We start from the raw sequence: 23,052 nt of genomic DNA, 5'->3' as shown, positions 1-23,052 counted from the left end.
AGATCCCACATGCCTCAAAGACCCAGTGCAGCCAAATTAATGTGGGAGCTTCCCCAATGACCCAGCAAGTAAAGAATCTGCCTTGCTGAACATGGGTTCAATCCCTGGGTTGGGAAGATCTCCTGGAGAAGAGAATGGCAACCCTCTCCATTATTCTTGCCTGGGAAATCCTGCGGACAGAGCAGCCTAGTGGGCTATAGTCCACAGGGTTGTGAGGAGTTGGATGTAACAACCAAGCACACACAAGAGATTAAAAGGATTAGGCTTCTCTTGGTCTCTTTTCCAGAAACAGTACTAGTTTCAAAGGAAAAAACAGAGAATTTAAATAACCTTGTGGGATACTTGCAATTGAACAACATACTATACTCAATGGTATATTCAAAATATAGCAATGACATATGCTATAATTAAATATATCCTTTGCATTGGATCTTACTATGTTACATATATGTTTTAATTTTTATACATCTATCCATCTAGCCTATTCAATTCAGTGTACTGTTTTCCATTTCTACCCCTCATCTTTGCTTTTAAAATGGGTAGAATGATCTTGTACAAAGTGTTAGCAATGTCCTTTGCTTTTCACCTTCTTTAAAAAAATTAATTATGATGCCACTTAAGTTTACATATTTTATAAGATGCTGACATCCTTTGACATATACAAAGTATTAAGTAGTTAATTAAAAGAATTTTTCTTCACAAAGTAGTAGTCATTTAAAAAGGTGTATTTTGGGAATTCCTTGGCAGTCCAGTGGTTAGGACTCTGTTTTCTCTACCAAGGGCCTGAGTTTGATTCCTGGTTGAGGAACTAAGATCCCACAAGCCACATGGTGTGGTGAAAAAGTAAAATAAACAAAAATTTTAAAAATAAGTTATATTTTATCCAAGATAAATTTTACAAGTTTTTTTTCACTTACCTAAATTGTTCTTTTATTATAAAGCATATTTTCAAATTCATAACAGCTTACAAAACATGGTTAATCTAACTTGATTCCCACTAGCTATCTGTTTTATATGTGCTAGTGTATATGTTTCCATGCTGCTCTCTCCATTCATCCCACCCTCTCCTTCCCCTCCTGTGTCCACAAGTCTGTTCTTCTATGTCTTTGTCTCCAACACAATACTGATATTTTTAAATTATACTGATTCATTATTTTGTAGAATGTTCCTCATTTATAACACATTCATTTTCAAGCTTAAGTAACCAATCATGATGATTCCCTGAGATCTCACAGAAATTAGTGGCAGAGCACCTTGTACACAAATAAAAGACAACTAACTGTAAAAATAAATAAATAAATAAATAACCACCCTAAATCTTTTCGGCCTCAGTTAGAATAAGCATGAGATTCCTGAGTTGAGCAGTCAGCTACAGATGGACATTTACTCATTTTATTTTTTATATATTTCTCTCTTAGAGAAAATATCATATCACCTCTTACCTCTGAGGTTGACTTACAAGTGAAAAGGACACTGGAGTCTGAATTTTAAAATACAGAATTCACAGGACTTCCCTGGTGGTCCAGTGATTAAGAATCTTCCTTGCAATGCAGGGGACATGGGTTTGATCCCTGATCGGGGAACTGTGATCCCACATGCTCTGGGGTCAACTAAGCCCCTGTCTCAACTACTGAGCCTGACAGCCACAGCTAGAGAACCCTTGTGCCACAACTACTGAAGCCCGAATGCTCTGGAGCCTGCACGCCACAGCTAGAGAGACTGTGCCCCACAACAGAAGATGCCACATGACACAACAAAGGTCTCCTACGCCTCAACTAAGACCCAAGGAACCCAAGTAAATAAATACTTTAAAATAAAATACAGAATTTTCTTTAGATATAATCTCTCAGCATCCTCAATAATTAACCTCATTTCTTTTTATCAAGTGTTACAGTAACTATAACTTTCTTGAATCTCCCAAGGGTAACACAGCCTGGTGATGGTTTGGGTTGTAATCCATTTTGCTACTTATTAGCTTTTTGTCTTGAAAGAATTAACTTAATTTCTCTGATCTCAGTTTCCTCATCTATAAAATAGGATTATCAGTTCTTGTTAAATATGGTTGTTGCAAGAACAAGATGAGATCATTCATGGAAAGCACTTAACGACCTTGTGAGGTATATAGTTAGCTCTCAGAAATGACTGGCTTACAGTTCCTCCACTTTTGCATGAACTATCATAGCAACTATTTTTCCAAAGATGTTAAGTGGGGATGAAACTTAAAAGGAAACCTGGAAACTCAAATGTTCCCCTATCATGCTTGCAAATGAGTTTTGTGTAATTTGGCATTAAAGTTCCCAACTTTCACCCCACAATGTAAGCTTTTTTCCAGGCACAGTTAGATAAGATCCCATAATACAGGAATAATAATATATTATTTTCTCTGAACCTCCATTTGTTGAGCACTAACAATGTTCACTGCCAAAATTAAATCCTAAACAGAAGAACAAACTTGCTTTGTTGGATATGGAAATTGTTAGAAAATAATAATAAAGGCCAAGTGAAAAATGAATGCTTTTTATTTTAAAAGACTCAATTTGGGGTTACTAAATATGTTTGACAAAAGTCTTGGAACTTACAAACAGTTTTGAGGATAATTCAACCTAAAGGTACTTCTGAAAGCTTTTGCAAGTCAGGAACTTTAGTTTTAATTATAACTGCTATAGTTTTTCAAAGTATTCATATCAGTAATCTGTTATAGAATGGTAAAATCAGTTTTAAAAATGTTTCCAAATGATATTTAGGCCGTTCCCTACATCTCACAGGATCTGCATTTGTACCTTTCAGAACAAGTGTAATTTTCAACAGCAGACACGTGTTTCTTTCAAGCTACATGAAGGCACACATGAATCACACACATAGCTGTATCCCCAAAGCCAAGCACAGTGTCTGGCATGGAGTATGTAGGAGATGAGCATAAATGTGTTAACTAAATGAAAGAAGCAACCAACCTCTTTCTTTACCCTTTAGCAGCCCACTTATATGATGCATGGTGATGAAGCAGCCAAAATGTCCGTATGTCATCTGTGTGTGTGATATCATGAAGAATTAAAAAGTCTATACAAACTTAAGAGTACCAGAAACATATGGAAGCTTTGGGATTTAACAAGAAGAACCTCATGTCTGCTACAAAGATTCATACCTACAAAACAGGAGAAATAACTGAGCAGGTCAGGGATATTCTTGGTATTTCTGGTTATCTTTTTTTCAAAGAATTTTCAGAATTGCATTTTTCTCACTTCACTCTGAGAATGTCGCAGAAAACTCCTGTATATAGACGGACCATGAAATAGTAAAAAGTTTGAAATCTGGAGTCAGGTGTGTGTGAATTCTAATTTTACCACTCTCTAGACAATAATTTCTTCAAAATTTAGGAAAAACTGGCAACTTTTGTTATATTCTTTGATTTGAATACTGAACATTAAATTATCTTTCTACATAGTATGTGTAGAATAAACCTTAGACATTATGATGAATATTCCTCAATACAGATTGCTGCTGCTAAGTCGCGTCAGTCGTGTCCGACTCTGTACGACCCCACAGATGGCAGCCCACCAGGCTCTGCCATCCCTGGGATTCTCCAGGCAAGAATACTGGAGTGGCAATACAGATTCAGTTCAGTTCAGTTCAGTCACTCAGTCGTATCCGACTCTTTGCAACCCCATGAATCGCAACACGTCAGGCCTCCCTGTTCATCACCAACTCCCCGGAGTTCACTCAGACTCATGTCCATCGAGTCAGTGATGCCATCCAGCCATCTCATCCTCTGTCGTCCCCTTCTCCTCCTGCCCCCAATCCCTCCCAGCATCAGAGTCTCTTCCAATGAGTCAACTCTTCACATGAGGTGGCCAAAGTACTGGAGTTTCAGCTTTAGCATCATTTCTTCCAAAGAAATCCTAGGGCTGATCTCCTTCAGAATGGACTGGTTGGATCTCCTTGCAGTCCAAGGGACTCTCAAGAGTCTTCTCCAACACCACAGTTCAAAAGCATCAATTCTTCAGTGCTCAGCCTTCTTCACAGTCCAACTCTCACATCCATACATGACCACAGGAAAACCATAACCTTGACTAGACGGATCTTTGTTGGCAAAGTAATGTCTCTGCTTTTGAATATGCTAACTAGGTTGGTCATAACTTTCCTTCCAAGGAGTAAGCGATACAGATTAGGATAGTTCTATTTCCCCCAATGGGGTATGGTCTGCCAATGAATCCTGTTGCTACCTATGACTGGGAATTGAGCAAATGCCCATTAGCATTTGGAAAATATTATTGTTTCACTCCCCCCATATCCCAATTGGTGTCAGTGGAGAAACTTCTGTAATAAGCTAATAATATTTTAATGTGATTCTTTTAGTATCACCTTTATACTGACCCCTTGTCTCCTTATGTTAATGGTTGTTTTATCTAGAAGGCAAAGCACAAAATTGAGCTTGGCAGAAATTAAGCACATATTTAAATACTCATTCTGTCTTTACAATCACCATAGTCCTAAAACATTCACAGCACAAACATTTTCCTGAGTAAAGCCATATCCAGATGAAAAAGGAATAGGAATGGTAAAATATGCAAACCACTCAGAAAAAAAAAAAAAAAAAGTGGAAATGTAGAGATTATTGCTGTCTTGGGCAGGAAAGAATGTGAAGTTCAAATGCAATAGTGCATGCATGTATCTTTTGGAATGTCAAAGAACAACAAATAATTCTTGATCATAAAATGATGAGAAAAAGATATCTTCCTATCCTTGGCACTTCAAAAAATCAGTTTTTCAGGCACTCTTCGATGAAACTCTTGTATTGCATTACTCTAAAAAGGAGTACTCTTTTTTGAAAGTTAATCTGTAACTTACTATATTAAGTTTAATAAGTACTATTTTACTTATTCACTCAAAAAGGGTTGACAGCCAGGGACTCTGATAAGCATCAGTGTGAAGTAGGCACAAAATTCATTTTTCAAATGTTGCATCTGAATATTTGAATGCACCTGCATTTAAAGCAGACACATTTATCATCCATCTACTTAGGGCATACCTGTAAATTCATATATTTTAAGAAAAATTATTATCTATAAGTGGTATTTTAAAGCAATTAAAGTATACAACTGTCTAGAAGCATGTTTTAACTTCAATGAACCTTCGTTGGCAAAGTAATGTCTCTGTTTTTGAATATGCTATCTAGGTTGGTCATAACTTTCCTTCCAAGGAGTAAGCGTCTTTTAATTTCATGGCTGCAGTCACCATCTGTAGTGATTTTGAAGCCCAGAAAAAAAGTCTGACACTGTTTCCACTGTTTCCCCATCTATTTCCCATGAAGTGATGGGACCAGATGCCATGATCTTCGTTTTCTGAATGTTGAGCTTTAAGCCAACTTTTTCACTCTCCTCTTTCAACTTTCATCAAGAGGCTTTTGAGTTCCTCTTCATTTTCTGCCTTAAGTGTGGTGCCATCTGCATATCTGAGGTTATTGATATTTCTCCCGGAAATCTTGATTCCAGCTTGTGTTTCTTCCAGTCCAGCGTTTCTCATGATGTACTCTGCATATAAGTTAAATAAACAGGGTGACAATATACAGCCTTGACGAACTCCTTTTCCTATTTGGAACCAGTCTGTTATTCCATGTCCAGTTCTAACTGTTGCTTCCTGACCTGCATACAAATTTCTCAAGAGGCAGATCAGGTGGTCTGGTATTCCCATCTCTTTCAGAATTTTCCACAATTTATTGTGATCCACACAGTCAAAGGCTTTGGCATAGTCAATAAAGCAGAAATAGATGCTTTTCTGGAACTCTCTTGCTTTTTCCATTATCCAGCAGATGTCGGCAATTTGATCTCTGGTTCCTCTGCCTTTTTTAAAACCAGCTTGAACATCAGGAAGTTCACAGTTCACATATTGTTGAAGCCTGGCTTGGAGAATTTTGAGCATTACTTTACTAGCGTGTGAGATGAGTGCAATTATGCGGTAGTTTGAGCATTCTTTGGCATTGCCTTTCTTTGGGATTGGAATGAAAACTGACCTTTTCCCATCCTGTGGCCACTGCTGAGTTTTCCAAATTTGCTGGCATTTTGAGTGCAGCACATTCACAGCATCATCTTTCAGGGTTTGAAATAGCTCAACTGGAATTCCATCACCTCCACTAGCTTTGTTTGTAGTGATGCTTTCTAAGGCCCACTTGACTTCACATTCCAGGATGTCTGGCTCTAGGTCAGTGATCACACCATCGTGATTATCTGGGTCGTGAAGATCTTTTTTGTACAGTTCTGTGTATTCTTGCCATCTCTTCTTAATATCTTCTGCTTCTGTTAGGTCCATACCATTTCTGTCCTTTATCGAGCCCATCTTTGCATGAAATGTTCCTTTGGTATCAAATACTATAAAAAGGGCTAAAATCGTTACCACTGAAAGGTAAAGTATGCCTTCGTGCATGCATCCTGTCACTCAGTCATGTAGTTGTGTCTGACTCTTTGTGACCCCATGGACTATAGCCGCCCAGGTTCCCCAGTCCATGGGATTTCCCAACCAAGAATATTGGAGTGGGTTGCCATTTCCTTTTCCAGGGATTCTTCCCAACTTAGTGGTCAAACCCATGTCTCCTGTATCTCCTGCACTGAACCACCTGGGAAGCTCTATTGTTGCTAAAAAGGAATGTGCATTAACTGGGAGATTTTCAACTAGGAGAAACATTTTTGATAATTTGTTATTTATAGATTCTGCCATATAACTTTTACTATTAAAATCTGACTTTTTAGTATGTCAGTTTCTCCACCTATTATTTTATAAAGGACATAAAGAACATGAACAAGGATGAATCACGTTGTAGCAGAAAAGGCAATAAAGCCCTAAGGCCTCACAGAAGTCCTGGCTTTGTCTCCAACTGAACATCTTATCTTCAGGAATTTAATTAACCACTCAGAGTGTTAGAGTTCTTTTATGTAAATATAGTATGTCAATATGTCTTCAACCTAACAGGGATACTATATAGTTCTAGTAAAGTGCACATAAATATTATAAAAATAATTAACAGACAACATACACAAAACTATTTCTTAAAAGAGGTTAATTATTTCAACTTACTTCAATCTTGTTTTCTCAAGGATTAGGGTTATTGGATCATATCTAGGACAGAGTCAGTTATCAGAAAACCTGCTTTGAGATCTATTATAATTTCTCTTTATCAAATAAAGAAGAAACATATGTACAGGAAGAAAAGGGAAAGGTATGTCTGTTTTTTACTTAGCAAACAAGCCTGTCATCAGTGACAGTTGTGTCATTTAGTGATATACAAGCTATTTTATGTCTAGGATTTATTTTTCCTACTCCATGTTCAAAAGGGAGCCCTGAGTAGCTGTTGTTATATGCCTGGGTTACTTACAATTGGTATTCTGAATTCCAGCTGTAGACTCCAATCTTGGGAGTGACATATATTTCCAGATGTGTTTGTTTTTATAAAGTGTTTTCTTTTATAATGCCATCTCAAATTTAAAATATAAACTCCCTCTCCCAGTTCCTTCCTCACATAAATTACTCTCTCTCTCTTCCTCAATGTGTACTCCCTGTTCCAGTCAAGACGGTCAAGAAACACATGCCATCCAAATCATGTTCATTTCCTTCTCCCTGTGTTTGATATCCTGCTCTCCCAGATCCAGTCTCATCCAAAAAGCATTTATGGATAAATTCCAAGGCAAAATATTCACTCTCTATCACGATCACTATGGCATATTTGTTTCTAACACACTAACTTACAGTCAAGTTATTTTGTATACGGCCTAAACTGTACACACCTCCTATCACTCCAAAACTGTTAAAAGGTGCTTAAACACAAAAAAATGTGCATTCTTTTAAATCTACCTTAAATATCTCATAGAAGTTGACTAGGTTCAAAGTAAAAACCTAATAAATGTTTATTAGATTGATTAGAAATGAACAAATTAAAGGGAAAACATAAAAAGTGCTCTTCTGATTTAACTAAATGAATTTAGAGGATATAAGGGTCTATAAATTTTCTAAGACATAAATGATAGTCTTTAATAACCTAAAAACATATGTAAATTTGTGAGAAAGAACTTAAGTATTATGAGGAACTAGAGAAATAGATATATTATGTTTTACAAATAAAAGAAAATATTAGGGTGTAGATGAAGAAAGAAAGGAAAGATGTACCCATTTGAATGCAGAGTTCCAAAGAATAGCAAAGAGAGATAAGAAAGCCTTCCTCAGTGATCAGTGCAAAGAGATAGAGGAAAACAATAGAATGGTAAAGATTAGAGATCTCTTCAAGAAAATTAGAGATACCAAGGGAACATTTCATGCAAACATGGGCACAATAAAGGACAGAAATGGTATGGACCTAACAGAAGCAGAAGATATTAAGAGGTGGCAAGAATACACAGAAGAACTATAAAAAAGATCTTCATGACCCAGATAACCATGATGGTGTGATCACTCATCTAGAGCCAGACATCCTGGAATGAGAAGTCAAGTCGGCCTTAGGAACCATCACTATGAACAAAGCTAGTGGAGGTGATGGAATTCCAGTTGAGCTATTTCAAATCCTGAAAGATGATGCTGTGAAAGTGCTGCACTCAAAATGCCAGCAAATTTGGAAAACTCAACAGTGGCCACAGGACTGGAAAAGGTCAGTTTTCATTCCAATCCCAAAGAACAGCAATGCCAAAGATGCTCAAACTACCACACAAATGCACTCATCTCACAAGCTAGCAAAGTAATGCTCAAAATTCTCCAAGCCAGGCTTCAGCAATATGTGAACTGTGAACTTCCAGATGTTCAAGTTGGATTTAGAAAAGGCAGAGGAACCAGCGATCATATTGCCAGCATCTGTTGGATCATCAAAAAAGCAAAAGAGTTCCAGAAAAACATCTACTTCAGCTTTATTGACTACACCAAATCCTTTGACTGTGTGGATCACAACAAACTGTGGAAAATTCTGAAAGAGGTGGGAATACCAGACCACCTGACCTGCCTCTTGAGAAATCTGTATGCAGGTCAGGAAGCAACAGTTAGAACTGGACATGGAACAACAGACTGGTTCCAAATAGGGAAAGGAGTACATCAAGGCTGTATATTGTCACACTGCTTATTTAACTTCTATGCAGAGTACATCATGAGAAACGCTGGACTGGAAGAAGCACAAGCTGGAAATCAAGATTGCTGGAAGAAATATCAATAACCTCAGATATGCAGATGACACCGCCCTTATGGCTGAAAGCAAAGAAGATCTGAAGAGTCTCTTGATGAAAATGAAAGAGGAGAGTGAAAAAGTTGGCTTAAAACTCAACATTCAGAAAACTAAGGTCATGGCATCTGGTCCCATCACTTCATGGCAAATAGATGGGGAGACAGTGGAAAGTGAAAGATTTTATTTCTTGGGGGCTCCAAAATCACTGCAGCCATGAAATTAAAAGACGCTTGCTCCTTGGAAGAAAACCTAGCAACCTAGACAGCTTATTAAAAAGCAGAGACATTACTTTGCTAACAAAGGTCCATCTAGTCAAAGCTATGGTTTTTCCAATAGTCATGTATGGATGTGAGAGTTGGACTATAAAGAAAGCTGAGTGTTGCAGAATTGATGCTTTTGAACTGTGATATTGGAAAAGACTTTTGAGAGTCCTTGGACAGCAAGTAGATCCAACCAGTCCATCCTAAAGGAGATAAGTACTGAATATTCATTGGAAGGATGGATGTTGAAGCTGAAACTCCAATCCTTTGGCTAACTGATGCAAAGAACTGACTCATTGGAAAAGATTATGATACTGGGGAAAGTTTGAAGGCAGGAGGAGAAGTGGATGACAGAGGATGAGACGGTTAGATGGCATCACTGACTCAGTGGACAGGAGTTTGAGTAAACTCTGGAAATTGGTGGTGGACAGGGAAGCTTGGAGTGCTGCAGTCCATGGGGCCCCAGAGAGTTGGACACAGCTGAGCTACTGAACTGACTGACTTACTGAGATGAAGAAACATAATGCTATCCCTTAAGCACTAGTTAATAAACTGTTAACAAAGGTGGATCAAAAAGTCTGATAATACAATCAACCTGGAATCGATTAGAAGTTTAAAAATAAAGAATGGACAAACATAAAATATGATTTAATTTCATGGCTGACAAACAATGTATTTGTAAACACAACAAATGCAGTGTAACTCTACTCAGTGACAAGAAAAGTACATCATGGAGTTAGTTTACGAGTTAACCTGAGATAACAATACTCATATTCTTAAAACTATAGGATATGCTACCACTCAACACTCTTGTACCAAAATATGACAGCAGTTATAGTACTGTTCATTTTGTGTTCACTTATTTATATAGATGACATTAGGTTAGAAGATCTATGTAATACATGAAGCATATGGACTAAATATGTAAACTGTTGTTTAAAGCATTTAACATTGAAATATATGTTAACTAACACATATCAAATCTAATATAATTAGGTTATATTAGAAGCTAATATCAAACTATATGATTAACACTCACATTGTTTGAATGACTTCATTACTTTAAATCACATTTCGAGCAATCAACACAAAGGGCAAAACCAAGATATTCCATTGTCACCCACTCAGAAATTTTCACTCTTTTTAGCAGCAACCTTAGCTGACGGAGAAGGCAATGGCAACCCACTCCAGTACTCTTGCCTGGAAATCCCATGGACGGAGGAGCCTGGTGGGCTGCAGTCCATGGGGTCACAAAGAGTCGGACATGACTGAGCGACTTCACTTTCACTTTTCCCTTTCATGCATTGGAGAAGGAAATGGCAACCCACTCCAGTGTTCTTGCCTGGACAATCCCAGGGAGAGGGGAGCCTGGTGGGCTGCCGTCTATGGGGTCGCATAGAGTCGGACACGACTGAAGCGACTTAGCAGCAGCAGCAGCATAGCTGACCAATATCTTCTTGTTTTAATGGAAGTGTCTCTAACGGAAAACATCATGGTGTAAATAAATATTTGACTATCAGTTTGAAGAAAGACATATCATCATGGATTCCCGGTATTAATTTAAGGCCAGTTTCTGCCACCAGCAAGCTTTTTCTCCTCAGATAATTTATATGACTTTGCTATGGTCTGAATGTGTACACCCCCATAAAATTTGTATGTTGAAATCTTAACCTCCAAAGATGATGGTGTTTGTAAATGGAGCCTTTCATAGGTGGCTAAGTCATGAGGGTTCACCCTCATGAATTGGATTGTTGTTGTTGTTTAGTCGTTCAGTTGTGTCTGACTCTTCCACAACCTCACGGACTGTAGCCTACCAGGCTCCTCTGTCCGTAGTATTTCCCAGGCAAGAGTACTAGTGTTGGCTGCCATTTCCTTCTCCAGGGGATCTTCCCGATGAGATATCAAGCCTATGTCTCATATATCGGCAGGCAGGTTCTTCACCACTGAGCCACCAGGGAAGCCTATAAATGGGATTGCTGCTGCTGCTGCTAAGTCACTCAGTCGTGTCCGACTCTGTGCGACCCCAGAGATGGCAGCCCACCAGGCTCCGCCGTCCCTGGGATTCTCCAAGCAAGAACACTGGAGTGGGTTGCCATTTCCTTCTCCAGTGCATAAAAGTGAAAAGTGAAAGGGAAGTCGCTCAGTCGTGTCCGACTCTTAGCGACCCCATGGACTGCAGCCCACCAGACTTCTCCATCCGTGGGATTTTCCAGGCAAGAGTACTGGAGTGGGGTGCCATTGCCTTCTCCGATGAATGGAATTAGTGTCTTATAAAAAGAGGCTCCAGAAAGACCCCCTAGCTCTTCCCACCATGAAAGGCCACAAGAAAAAAGCACTGGCTATGAGCCAGGAAGAGGGCTTTCACCAGAAGGCAACCATGCTGATACCTTGATCCTGGACTTCTAGCCTCCAAAACAGCCAGCAATATATTTCTGGTATTTGTAAGTTACCCAGTCGGCAGCATTTTGTTACAGCAGTTCAAACAAAGACAGACCTCTCTAGGTCTGTCTATACTTTTCTTCAAAACATGGAATCTGGAACCACTGGAATTTTAAGGTATTTTCTAAGTCTAAAATTCCAGTATGGCAAATCTAGTCATGATGAATTGCTTCCAATTTCACAAAATTAAAAAGCCATATAGACAGTTGCTAACAGACATACATACATTGCTAACTTCATTAGCAATAAGAACACTAACCTTTATTTTTAGATTGTATCCCAATATCCATACATATAGTAAGTATAGTATTGACTATCATTTTGTGAAAATGTTTCAGAGTGATGTAAAAAATCAGCTTTACTCAAGATAACACAAGTATATCACAGATATAATCATTCAAGAATTCCAAGACAGGAACAAAGACCCATGAAAAGTTTCAATATAAATGCATAAAATACAAAAAAGCTACTATTCAAATTAACTGCTTTTCTATAAAGTTTTGAAATTTTGCTTCACCAAGCACTTTAAATTTAAAGCTACAATAACATGATACTAATATAACAAGATAGCTGTACTACTTGGATTTTGAAAATATTTTTGTCTTTCTTACAAAAAACCTATAGATTGCAAAGTCAAAAAAGAGTAAAACATTTTTATAATTATTATCATCAGTATAGCTTCTATTCATATTTGAAATGGTTGGACATTTATAGAAAAGAAAATGAAGAGACATCTTGAAATATCTAGGCTGCTTTTGTTGAAACATACTATAAACATAAACAAGAGTGTTAGAGAAATTTGCCATAAATTTACTTATGGCAAGGGAACACATTTACTTTTTGATATTAAATGTCACTACATAAACTTGTAAATAAAATGAACAACAGAATTTAGTAATATAGCAGTTATTAGAAATCTAAAAAGTTATTAAAAACACTAGAAAAGTCATATGCTCACACATGGTATATTTTTCTGTTAAAGGACATTAAACAATTGTGAAATGAATGAGAGAAAAAAAATTATTAAGAAAAAAATGTTTGTATGACCCATCTTGTTTTTAGAATGGTAAAACAGAAAAAAAAATTCATCTTAGAACTCATGAAATGCTTATAGAATTATCTCATTTTTGTGGCTAGACTAAGGCATACATTCTATTTCAAAAATGAGACAAATTATAAACACTGTAACTTAAAATGCTTTTGCAGAATAAGCAATTATTCCCACTATGGAACAATAACAACAAACTTAATCATTTCTTTTTTTCTTCTCTAGGTGAAGGTTAAAATCATAGAGTTAAATTATCAGCACAGCAGAAAAAGTAAGAATTATCAAAATAGATAAAAATAATTTTTTATCTGCTGAAATTAATAAGCAGTTAAAATATTACTGCAGGCTACTATTAATGTATCCTATAATTTTAATGCACATATATGAAAAATATTTACTGATATACTCATAAAATTAGATGTCTGATGTGATTTACAATATATAATAAATATAAAATATTTGTTAACATAAGGAGTTATTCTATTTTATCTGATTTAAAATAATAATTGAACCACTACTGTGGATGACTATTAATTGACTTTTTCATTCAAAAGAATATTTATTGAGCACATTCCAAGTGTCCCAAGTGTCAAGCACCTTTCCAGGCACTCCAGATACTGAGTGAATATAGAAAAATATCACCCTTGTTGATAAGATCAATGGTATCTAAAATACAAGCACCAGTATTTTAGAAAAAGGAACAGGAAATAAACACAAAGGAAATATATAATAAGTCACATTGTGGGAACTGCTATAGAGAAAAACAGAAGAGATAAAGACTTGGGATGGGGAAGTTACCATCTAAATGGGACAACTTAAGTGACATTAAGCAGACTTAACTGTGAACATTTAAAACATTTCCATTCTTCAAAAAGTTACTGCATTCAAAGCAATGACAATTCTCATTTGGAGATTTGTACTTACTGGGCATACAGGGTTAGGAAAAAAGTCATGTTTCCTCTACCTTAACTAGAAGGAGAATGATTTTCTTAGTGTAAAGAAATAGCCTCCGACCTTTCTTTTTTTAACATGGCATTTTTCCTCTCTCAGTATACCAGGTGGGATGATAAAAATGTCCAAATGCATTTTCATGATGTGGTTACAAACCATAGTATCTTAGTTGACATGAAAATTGAAAAGAGAAATTCAAAACACATTTTTGAAGAGTGCAATTATTTCTTCTTGAAATCCAAATCAGATAAAAAATAAAATCAACTTAACTCATATTCAATCAATCTTGTGATGAGTAAGACATGACTTCTTGGACTTCATAATTCTAACTATAGTTACATGTTCCCTGAACATGAGAACTAATTAAATTAAATGATATTATATGACACTACATGTTATATAATGGTCTAAAATAAAAACACCTCATCAACAGAATTGAACTAATGTGCTTGAGATTACTGTTCTTAAATTTTTAGAGGGAGATATCTGATCCTCCAAGAGAAATCAGTTTAATATCAAAATTCCATTTGTAACTTCAATATGATTTTCTACAATGTGTATTAATTTCTGCATTTCCCCCCCTTCCTCAAATAGGGAAGACTTTTTAATGTGACAGAGTAAAAGTACACAATAGTATAAGTCACATAAATTAAGTTCTTATTTAAGCTCTGCCAATAAATGTCAGTGTGACTATTGACAAATTATTTTATCTTTGTGAATTTCAGTTTCCTCATCTTTAAATGAAGGGATTAGTGAAGATGGTCTTTAAGGTGTCTTTCTGTTCTAATACATAAAAAGACACTTACATTAAAAGAAAATAGTTGAGATATTCTTCATCATGGTGTTACTTCAAACATCAGCACACAATTTGGTGCTATAAGTTACAATAGAGTTCTTCTAATTTATTTTCTAATTCTGTCGTTTGTCATTTACTTTGCACAATCTATAGTCTACAACTTGCAAGACATGAACACTTTACTAACAGTTTCTGATTACCACAGAGTCCTTATTAAGAGCCAAGCCTTCTTAATCTAAGTTTCAAGTTTTCCTGAGGGAATGGCCTCATGCTGAATGAATGAATGCATAACATGATCAGGGATGGGAGTGAAAGGAGTTTGAAAAAGTTTTATTAGAGCAATAGTCTGTTTTGTAGTTTGTTTTGTTACCCTAAAACTTCAAAATGCATTTATAATTCTCAGAAGAAGAATGTACCTGTTTTAGTCTTCTTACTGTAGAGAAAGAGACTTGATGATTATTTCTTAGCAAAGTTCTAGTGTTGCTCTTTGTAAAACTAGTTTATTATCAAGAATAAAAAATTTAATATCATTAAAACAACCTGTGGTATTCTACACTGCAAAACAAAAACATAACCCAATGCAATGACTGATGTCTAGGGTTTTTTTACATTTTCACAATACATAATATTTTAGTAAAAGTATCAAGGCAAATTTTACTGCTGGTTAATTGTTTTATTAATAACAGATTGTAATTATTACTTAAGTTGCATATTTGTACTCTATACAGTTAAACTACAGACAAGCAAAAAGAAGAAAATAAAAACATCTCTATTTCTATTCACACTCCACTCAGAAATTACCACTGTTAAAATCTTATTTATCTTTCCATTTGTCCTATATATTTTATCACAAGGAGATCATATCAAATATTCTATTTTGTATATTTATAAGTTAATTACCTCCATTTTCCTGTCAATAAAATTTCATTTTATTTAATATCCAGTCCTTATTAAAATTTTCAGGATTGTCCCCAAATTGTTCTTTACAATTACTTTGTCCAACTTGGGATCCAATTCCATGTGTCACACTCTACCTAGTTGCTGTGTTGCTCTCATTTTTAGCCTAGCATGCAGATCATTCCTCCCTTTTTCCATGACATTAATTGTTGACAAGAGATAGGTTCAAGTTATCCTTTTAAAAATGCTTTAGCCTGTTCATAAATTTCAATGTTACCAAGTTATTTAAAACTCACGTGTTAACTAACTGCACAGGATGCCTATTTCCCAAAGCCTTTGTTGGAATTCAGAGAAAATTAATCATTGTGCTATCAGGGATTTTGTGCTAATCTTAAAAAGACTGTGTGTTCTCCTGACCCTCTCCATTGGGACAAGAGGATGATGCATGTTTCCCTGGCAGAGGAGCACTGCCCTTCATGAATGAGCATGAAGGTATGCTAAGAACAGTCTTAGCCATCACTTAAATTAATGTCCTTTCTTTGTGATCTTCTATAAAGCAATTTCCCCTCTTATATTCTTTCACCCATTAGAATGAAATCTAAGAGCATTTTCCTCTTGGACTGAGTAGTACCAGTTTACCTAAATTAATGTTTATTTAGTATCTAATAATGTTTTCTATCGAGAGAAGTGAGGTTTTGTTTTCTCATGGTTTGTGCCAAGTCTCATAAATCTGGGAAAAGGCATTCAGTGTAACTCCTACTAATAACCAAAGTGGCCACACACAGAATAAACAAGGGCCTGGTTTATAAAGTCGCACTGAGAGACCCTACTGGGGGTCTCTCATATTAATTTATGATGTGTGCAATGCACTTTGCACTCAAAAACAGAGAATAGGAAAAGAGTTAGAAATGCATTTAAACAGAGCTTTAATACATTGATGTACTATTTAAATACGACAGCCACCCCACCCCCAACACAAGAAAAAAAAATATGTTTCTGTGAATTATATGGAAGTTGGCAATGAATTTTAGTTGGTTTGGGTACATAAGAATTTCTAAACTATGATATGTCAACATCACTAAAAAACACAATTTGCTGGGTGTTTTTCTCTCAATTGTTAAATTATTCAATGCTTTACTTAAAGCTTGAAAAGTCATTTCTTTACAAACATAACATATGTTTGAGCCAAAAATACCTAGCAAAATGTTCAGAAAGTGTTTAGTTTCATCTACAACTTCAAATCAGTTAGAGTTACTTCCATATGAATTTTATTACTTTAAAAGTCAAAATTTATTTCAAGACATGAAATTACAACCTTATTTAAAATTCCACAATAAAAACTTTCTGAAGATGTCATAATTTATTTATAAAATACACAGACTACATAAGGGAAATAAGGAATCTATCTCATGGTGGTCCTATTTTTATTTAATTGTTCTCCATGGTAATACAGCATTTTCCCAATTTTCATTCATTCTTACAGAACAGGATGTAGACAACTTTTAGAAAGAAGAATAAAGCCTTTTGATATTTATTTGGTTTCACAGATCCCAGAGAGTCATCATAAGAAAAGAAAGAAGGGCTGCTATTTCTTAATATCTGAAAAAACCCTGTCAATATTTTCTTTAATTTTATGGCTCTGTTCATTTTCTCACTAGAAAGTTTCCCAGACAAGCAATATGATGTGAATGTAATAACCTTTTCTCTTTTTGGTTGAGTGATAGTTTCTTAAAATAAATATAACCCATCTTACACATTTTTTTCCTGAATATCTCTCTCTTGAGCCATGAAGTGAAAAGACTTTCTCTTTTCAACAGCAAATGCTAAGACATTGCCACCTTAATTAGCAAAAGTAACATTAAAAGGAAAAGAAGTCTACCTCAGGCAATTTGCTAAAGCTTTTTTTTTTTTTAACCCTCTTTTCAATAGCTCTGTCTCTCATATCTTTACCCATGAAGCAAAAATTACTTCCAATAAGAGCATCTTAAAAATTACTCATTCATAAGAATGATAATGGGTACCTACTACACACCAATCACAATGCTACATGCAATTAGGTATGAAAAAGAAATGACACGTAAGGTGATTACCAGAGTACCTGACATATAAGTTCTGAAGTTAATGTTAATAGTTTTATTATCACAGTAATTTCAAGATAGTTGGAGATAAAAATAACATAAAAATATGTCAGTATATGTAATATTATAATGAATTGTGGTGCTGGAGAAGACTCTTGAGAGTCCATTGGACTGCAAGGAGATCAAACCAGTCAATACTAAAGGAAATCAATCCTGAATACTCATCTGAAGGAGTGATGCTGAAGCTGAAGCTCCAATACTTTGGCCACCTGATGCAAACAGCCAACTCATTGGAAAAACCCTGATACTGGGAATGATTGAGGGCAGGAGGGAAAGGGGATGACAGAGGATGAAATGGTTAGATGGCATCATCAACTCAATGGACATGAGTTTGCGCAAACTCTGGGAGATACTGAAGGACAGGGAAGCTGGGTGTGCTGCAGTCCACGGGGTCACAAAGAGTCAGACGCAACTTAAGAGACTGAACAACAACAATGTAATACTATATTTAATATAATCAGTTCTAAAATATATACTAGTTCTATCCAATAAAAATATAATGTGAGAAATTTACTTTAAAAAATTTTGCAGCCATGTGAGTTCTGCTTCCAATGCAGATCTGGGTTCAATCTCCAGTTTGGGAAGATGCCCTGGAAAGGGCATGGCAACCCACTCCAGGACTCTTGCCTGGAGAATTCCATGGACAGAGGAGCTTATTGGGCTAGTCTATAGGGTTGCAAACAGTTGGACACAACTGAGCAACTAACACACATACACACACACACACACACACACACAAATAAAAAGTAACAGATGAAATCAATTTTTATATTCTATTCGATCCAATATATTAAAATATCATTTGGCTCAGACAGTAAAAATGTCTGCCTATAATGCAGGGGACCCGGGTTTGATCCCTGGGTCAGGAAGATCCCCTGGAGAAGGAAATGGCAACCCACTCCAGTACTCTTGCCTGGAAAATCCCATGGACAGAGGAGCCTGGTAGGCTTCAGTCCACAGGGTCGCAAAGAGTCGGACACGACTGAGCGACTTCACTTCACAATAGATCAAGTGTTAATCAAACACTTGATGTTTTTCATTCTAAGTCTTCCAAACCAGCTGCACATTTTATACTTTCAGCATTTTTCTACTTGAATGTTAAATTTTCATCAGAAATACTTAGTCTGTATTCAGATTTCACAGAATTTACAATTGAAAAGGCAAACTGAATGTGCCCTGTTTCAACAAACGAAAATTTTCGAATAAGTGAATTGAGTACCACTTTTAAAATTTAGATTAATTAAAATTAAATAAATAAAAGGTGAAATTAAAGCTAGATTTGAAACTTCTGTAAAAGACGCGGAGATCGGAACCCTTTATGCTTGTCCCCAGATGAGGAAAACATGCTTTGCTATGAGATAGAGGGGAAGGGATTCCCAGCATAGAGATATATTTTTCACTTCAGATTTGACGTGACAAAAAAATGAACACAATTTACACAAACACCAGAATTTCTGTGAGAATCTTTATCAAGATTTCCAAGCATTTATACATAGTCTTTTTTTGAGTCATTCTGCAATATTTGGGCTTGCCAGGTGGAGTTAGTGGTAAAGAACCTGACTGCCAATGCAGGAGACTTAAGAGACACAGGTTCAATCCCTGGATTGGGAAAATCCCCGGAGGAGGGTATGGCAACCCACTCCAGTATTCTTGCCTGGAGAATCCCCATAGACAGAGGAGCCTGGGGGACTATGGTTCATAGGGTTGCACAGAGTTGGACACAACTGAAGCAACTTAGCATGCATGCAAACACACACAAATATTAAATACTTTTATGTGAGTCTAGAGTCCAAAATTAAAGTTGTGTTTGTGCTTATCTCCCTTATGCCCTTCACTACTTACTTTGAAACATATTATCCACATAAAGCAGATATTAATATCTCACAGGATTTTATTTGGGTTCACCATGGATTCTTACTTTTATGCCAATCCATTGATTAACATCTCAAAGGTGGGAAAATTGTTATTTCATATCAACCTGGCTTTAGTGACCACTGTACTTAACTAAGGAGACAAATAAGTTTTGGAGGGAAATCCTGGAGCAGCTGGATAATATCTACAGTTCTAGCATGGCTTTTATTAGTGTTTAGTTTGGTTTAATTTATTTGTTTATAAGGCAAGGAAGAAAAATATAATCCTTGAAACCTCATTAAGAATGCTTCAAGGCTCTGAATTGTTCAATATAAATGACAGGGTCACAATAATCTATCTTCCAAATTTTTAACCTCTTCCTGGAATGGTTCTGTTGAAGTATAGGAATTAGGAGGTTAGAAGCTTCTACTTTTTATCCTTTATTTTATTCCTATTCTAGCATAATATTTGGTATATAAGACATGTTCAACTTATTATAGAAAATGAAAGAAATCACGAGTAAGTGAATGAATGGAGCCAAATAAAAATTGTAAAGTATTGACACAGATGTGATGATTTGAACAACATATTATTGTTTTGGGAGGGTGTAGACAAAAGTACGTTTCTTAAACAATAATATAATCAGAAAATATTGATGCATTTTATGCTATTGTTGTTGTTTTTCTTTAATTCTAAAGATATTTAAGAACTGAATGACAAATTAGGAAGCTGCATCCCTGCCCTTGCCATTTTATAGACAGTTTAAATCTCAATCTGTCCAAAATATCAGAGAAACTTGACATTTGAAAAGCTAACTTGGCTACTTTACTGGACACTTGGAGTACTGAAAATACAACTCATAGGAAAGAACCTGCATGAAAGAACAGGAAACTTTCATGAGTCAATCTCATCGAGCAAGATAATACAGTGTGTTTAATAACAAAAAATTATAAAATATCTGGTGGAAAGAAGGACCTATACTGGGGAGAAATTATAGTATATTTGCAAAATGAAGTTATTTTTAATGACCCAAATACAAAACAAACAGAGATTCAAAACACACACACATAAAGAAAAACTAGTTGGTATAAAAAGATAATGCAGTCTACCTTATATTTGTATTGTATTCCAAAATTTTACAATATATATGTATATACCTGCACACATGACATCACATTTCACATACTATTTTTAAATCCTTTACTTAATTTTTCATTTAAAATAGCATGTCATTATATTTATAAAAATAAATTATTATTTTTTTTGAAATCATATTTTCAAAAGGAAAAACAGCACAGTGGCAGACTTCATAGATAAAAGAAATAGAGAAATGACAAGAACCAGTCTTTTCATATATTATATATTTGTGTGTGTGTGTCTATGAACAGAAAAATCTTCAGATACTTTTGGTAATAAGGCAGCAAACTTTTGAAGCAGGCTAAAAAACTGTGTTGCAAATCTGTGTGGGTACTCAGAGGTGTAGCAAATTTAACATGAACACTGCAAGAAAAGAGCCTCAGGAATGGAAAGTACAAAAGAAGGCACTTTGATCCAGCAGTTAGGATAAAGTTAGTGAAGAAAGTAAACATGTTCATTCCTCCAGGGAGGGGTTCATTGTGCTGCATACAACAATGTTAACATTATTCACTCATAGTTGTAGGCAAAGGGGTAGAGATTCTGTCCATCTTTCTAATCACCCCTACTTCCAACTATCTGTAAATCTGTCTCTATCTACAGACCTGTGACTAGTTACCCAGCTAAAAAGCAATACAATACCAATCATGAAAAATATAATGCCACGATCCATTCAAATGTAACATCTGGAAACACATGTACACACATACACAGATATAAGTAAAGCACATGTACACACATACACATATATAAGTATGTATATGTATGTACACATATAGATACACACACTTGTATTTCTAACATTTTGGTGACAGAATTTTATGAAGTTAGAAATATCAAATTATTATCTCTTCCAGTTATTATTTACCATATTATTTACATATTTTTATTTTCTCCTAATAGTTCACTTCACTGTGCGCGAGCTCAGTCACTTCAGTCGTGTCTGACTCTTTGCAACCCCACGACTGTCACCCACCAGACTCTTCTGTCCATGGAACTATCCCAAGTAAGAATACTGGAGTGGGTTGCCAGTTCCTCCTCCAGAGGATCTTCCCAATCCAGGGATTGAACTGGCTTCTCCTATGTCTCCTACATTGACAGGCAGATTCTTTACCACTGAGCTAAATGGGAAGTTACCTAGATATTGCAAATCACAGTGTAGGCTGTTATTGCTTTCTGCTCTTGTAGTTAGATACGGAACAATCAGAATCAGTCTTGCATATATAACACAGGTGAAATGCCCTTCCCACTACCCTCCATACAGCCATATAGCCTTCATTTACATGACCAATTCCCTGCTACTTACCTCTTTAGATTTTTAAAAGTTTCTTAGCTGAGAGAACTCACAAGGTCCCAGACAAACCAGCCTGCCAGCACCAGTTCTGGGTTTCATTCCTTCAAACACTGATTATCAAGTATATAACAAATTATTTCAGTCACTAAATAAAAATTAAACCAGTCATTCCTGCTATGAAAGCCAGCTAATTGTTACTATAGCAGAGATTATGATGACTAAATCTACTTACAGGTATGGAAACTTTATTAACAAAGTAGGTGGTAGGAAATTAGGATTAAAAAAATAAATAAATCTAGATCTACCAAAAAAAATGAACAGATGAGAAAAAAATAATTCAAAATTTGAATTCAAAATCATGAGTATGTCAATGATAGGAATGAGGTATCTTCGTGAATGATCAGTATTAGCCCCCTGTGAGAGACATGTTAGAAGAGCTCTACATTATTATACTTTGTGTTTCACTATTCACTTAAAAATTGATCTATATTCTTGATAATTCACTTTAATATAATTTGCTTTAGTTTTTGATTCTGAGCCTTCAGTTGGGGACACTGATAGTTCTCATAGTTTATTGTTCAGGAAACAGATAACATCATCTAGTTTAAAAATTCTCATATTTGATTTCTTCTAATAATCCAAATAAGACTCACTGAGTTCCGTAGCTAAGATTAAATACACATTTCTATAAGATATTTGTTTTTAAAAGGAAACAATGTTTATACAGTTAACTGGGTTACTGAAATGCAAAAATGAGATAAAATGGAAAATTAGTTCAAATCCCCTGACTTACAGCACCCCAGGGTTTATTTGCAGTTAGGACACACACATGAGAAGATACAAAATCTCCTCTTATACATCTCATAGACTGTTGAGAAAAGGTAGTTGGAAAAATGTGTAGTTGGAAACTTTGAAAAACATTTAGTCCAATTCTTAAAATGCCATGTCAAAATTTAAAATGTCCTAATAGACTCTGATAATATTATTTTGTTAAAATATATAAGCAACATTTGTGCCAAACAACTGCTGGCACAGTCGTTTGATTTGCTAACATCAA

At 35.6% G+C, this 23,052-nt stretch overlaps 1 protein-coding gene across 2 annotated transcripts in view; it reads right to left on the bottom strand.

Annotated features, from left to right (window-relative positions):
- Positions 1-23,052, bottom strand: part of SEMA3D (semaphorin 3D) — a 230,242-nt gene that overhangs the window by 157,677 nt on the left and 49,513 nt on the right. The gene's annotated exons all lie outside the window — the stretch shown is intronic.

The sequence above is a fragment of the Bos indicus genome, chromosome 4 (genome assembly GCF_029378745.1).
Source record: "Bos indicus isolate NIAB-ARS_2022 breed Sahiwal x Tharparkar chromosome 4, NIAB-ARS_B.indTharparkar_mat_pri_1.0, whole genome shotgun sequence".
Taxonomy (NCBI): domain Eukaryota; kingdom Metazoa; phylum Chordata; class Mammalia; order Artiodactyla; family Bovidae; genus Bos; species Bos indicus.
This window is presented reverse-complemented; position numbering and strand designations above follow the sequence as displayed.